Below are 2,829 nucleotides of genomic sequence, written 5' to 3' on the forward strand. Positions count from 1 at the left end.
GGAGAGCAAAACATTCTCATACCATCTCAGAACTTGCTCTGGCATCGTGGAAACATCCGGCTGGAGGGCAGAAGGATTTCAGATCGAGTCACTCGACGACAAAGTTCTCATCTCTCTCCCACCACTCTGAGTGTCCTCAGATCCCGAACAATCGGTCCGAGATTCCAACGCCAAGCGCAGTTCTCCACCAGACTCATCTCCTTCACATTGCCAAGCATATCCCAGAACTGGACCCAGAAGCAGAAATACTCCTGCTACTTGGAAGAGACATCCTTAGGGCACACAAGGTCAGGCAGCAGGTCAACGGACCACATAACGCCCCCTTTGCCTAACGTCTGGATCTGGGCTGGGTAGTAATAGGAGAGGTGTGCCTGGGTAATGTACTTAAGCCGACAGTCAACACCAGTCAACACGTTGAAGACCAACATGCTGGACACTGGTTGCCACTCAGTTTTTCAACCCTGTACAAGCTTCATGCATGTCAAGGAGATGCAACAAAGCTTTAACAGGCCTGGCAAAGCACATGAGAGGATGCTGGGACAGACAGTGTTCAACCGTACTGAGCATGACAACAAACCTGCTCCATCAGTGGAAGACACCATTTTCTTAGAGATAATGGACAAAACGGTAGAGGTACCTCAGTGAGCAGGGATGCAGCTGGGAATTAAACCGCCACATGCTTCTCATATGGGAGGCTCTTGGGAGCGCATGATCGGCGTGGCCAGAAGAATCCTCGATTCAATGTTTCTACAGCAAAACACTCGCCTGACTCACGAAGTGCTTTGCACATTAATGGCAGAGGTCACAGCCATCATGAATGCACGACCACTCTTACCTGTGTCTGCGGATCCGGAAAACCCCTTCATACTCTCACCGTCGATGCTCCTTACACAGAAATCAGGAGTTCCACCTCCTCCTGGAGACTTCTCAGAAAAGGACCTGTACACAAAGCAATGGAGACAAGTTCAGGCTCTTGCAAACCAGTTCTGGACCCGTTGGAGCCGTGAATACTTACCTTCCTTGCAACAGAGACAGAAGTTGACAGTGCCTCACAGGAACCTTCAAGTTGGAGATCTAGTTCTGCTTAGAGACAAGCAGACCACCCGCAACTGCTGGCCCATGGCCAGGATCATGGCCACATTCCCTGGAAAGGATGGACATGTAAGAAAGGTTGAGGTGAAGACAACTGACCAAGGCAATGTCAAAACCTTTCTGAGACCAATTGCAGAAATTGTTCTACTTCTGCCTAAAGACTGATCTAGAGACTTATATGTTCTAGACCTGCATAAGTTCTTAGTGACCTCACATAGGTCAGGTGGGGAGTGTGTTGCCTTTAAGGCATTTAGTTAACTTTCTAAATGTCATATGTAAATAATTTAAATAATTTCTAGTGGAAAATGAGAAGTGAATAGCTTACTTAAATGCTTAACAGTCTTTTGTAGAATTTGTATTAGTTTTACTCAGGTGAAGCAACGATGTCACTTCCTGTTTGGTCACTTCCTGTTTGCCTCTTCCTGTTTGCCTCTTCCTGATTCTTCTGAGGCAAGATATAGACATGTGCTGCATGCTCCCAGTGCAATCCATTTGCATCCATTGTCAATCATCGTAAAGCAATGCTGTTCGTTGGTTTATTTGACATTGGACATGTTTTACGATTTATAAGATGTTTTAGGAACAGTTTATTTACAATTGTGTACGGGCTCACAGCACTGCCATTGCCCTTGTAGGCTGGTTCCTATAGTGCAATATTCTTATTAACATCTATGTACAATGGAAGAACGACACTGAATGTATTTTTTGTATTGTTTTATTTTCAGTTTTTAACCACAACATCTTGATGGAGAAGAGTGAAAGTAAATGGTGAAACTTACTACGACTCTATCTTCATTAGATACGGTTTAGCTTGGTGTTTAGTCAGTTGCAACACTGCACGAGAACATTATAAAACCTATCAAAAGAACAGCAGCTGACAGCACTGAACAAATATCTGTAAAGAAAACGTAAAATTACATTTCTCATAATTAAAAGCATCCCCAAAAGGGTTTAACTTAACCCAACTACCCACCAATATAAATATACAAATCAACTATACACAAAACGCTAATTGTTCACACGACATAAAACAGTCACATACCCTTTTCACAAGATATCAGGGTTACCCAGAACACGGTGGAAACACTCCAATGTACCTCTGCCAGGGGCGGATCCGGGGGGGGGGGGGGTGCTGGGGGTGCGCACCCCCCCCCCCTTCGATCCAGGATGAGGGTGCAGGCGGTGTGAATCTGCTGAACTGTTGGACCAGGGAAGAACACAAGGAACTGCAGAAACTTCCAAGAACGCACAAAATGCCGTTTCTGACGATCAATTTTTTTTTAATTTCCTGGGGGAGGACCCCCGGACCACCCCTTTATCCCCCCCCCCCCCCCAGCGCTACCGTTTCATGCACCCCCCGTTTTGAAATTCCTGGATCTGCCCCTGCTCTGCTGGACCTGTTCGTGTTCGCCAAATCGCCAGATTCCTTTCCCAGCCATTTAGTCATGAGGTCCAATTCTTGAGTTGCTGTCAGCTGAACTTCGCCAGCTGCATTGATGAATGAGTGCCATGCACGGTAATTCTCCGGCTTATCATCGAATTGGTACAGTCCTGAATTGACAAGGTCTCGTCGTGCCAAATACTGTGCCAAAGGCTCCGCCAGAGGTGGTCTGCTAGCTGGAGGAATATGTCGGGGAACATATGACTGAGCATGTACATTTATGATGGGGTTTGTTCTTTGATCTCAGACTTTGTCTCAACTTTAATCGGAACAGGTAAGTTTGGTGCAGTTAAGTA

General features: G+C 46.0%; 1 long non-coding RNA gene across 1 annotated transcript; it reads right to left on the reverse strand.

Annotated features, from left to right (window-relative positions):
* Positions 1-840: 840 nt before the first annotated feature.
* LOC144892510 (uncharacterized) lies at positions 841-1,594 on the reverse strand. Its single transcript, XR_013623712.1, has 3 exons — positions 1,418-1,594; positions 1,016-1,144; positions 841-939 (listed from the first exon to the last, which is right to left on the reverse strand). It is a non-coding gene; the product is annotated as an uncharacterized LOC144892510 (long non-coding RNA).
* Positions 1,595-2,829: the final 1,235 nt, after the last annotated feature.

This window comes from Myxine glutinosa, chromosome 6, assembly GCF_964187855.1.
Source record: "Myxine glutinosa chromosome 6, kmMyxGlut1.1, whole genome shotgun sequence".
NCBI lineage: Eukaryota > Metazoa > Chordata > Myxini > Myxiniformes > Myxinidae > Myxine > Myxine glutinosa.